Source organism: Orycteropus afer, unplaced genomic scaffold (genome assembly GCF_000298275.1).
Source record: "Orycteropus afer afer isolate SDZICR_OR568_19922 unplaced genomic scaffold, OryAfe1.0 scaffold00083, whole genome shotgun sequence".
Classification (NCBI taxonomy): Eukaryota; Metazoa; Chordata; class Mammalia; order Tubulidentata; family Orycteropodidae; genus Orycteropus; species Orycteropus afer.
Genome location: NW_006921670.1, coordinates 10,421,223 through 10,421,821, shown reverse-complemented (window position 1 = coordinate 10,421,821; position 599 = coordinate 10,421,223).

Genomic DNA, 599 nt, shown 5'->3' with positions numbered 1-599 from the left:
TGTTCTGGAATGCCCATTCTTCTCAGGGTTTCTGTAAGTTGTTATGATTCACATAGTCGAAGGCTTTTGCACAGCCAGTGAGACACAGGTAGACACCACTGTTATACTCTCTGCTTTCAGCCAAGTGGGGTTAGGGACCCCATTTCACAGACAGAAATCAAGGTTCAGGAAGCTGAGTCCCATGTGGTCAATGCCACAAAAGCCAGCATGTGGCAGCATGAAAGCTGGAGCCCAGGCCGGCTGGTTGGAGAGAGAGCGTGCCCAGTTACTGCAAGGCGGCCGGGCGGGGCGGGACTTCACCCTCCATGGGCCTCCTCGCTGCTGCTCGGTCAACTTCCCAGGCTCACTCTGAGGATGCACGCTGCCCCCTGGTGGCAGAGCCTGATGCTCCCCAAAGTGGACTCAGCAAAGCCTCTCCTGCAATGGGGACCTCTCAGGGGTCCCACACACCCAGGAGGGGACGGTGCCACTCGCCCACATGGGCGGCCACAGGGAGAGCTGGCTCAGCTGGGCATGCGCCCTCCTCCTCCAGGATGAACGGGGTGGGGAGGGAGCAATGCGGACAAAAGCACAGGGACAGCACCTGGACGCTGCCACTG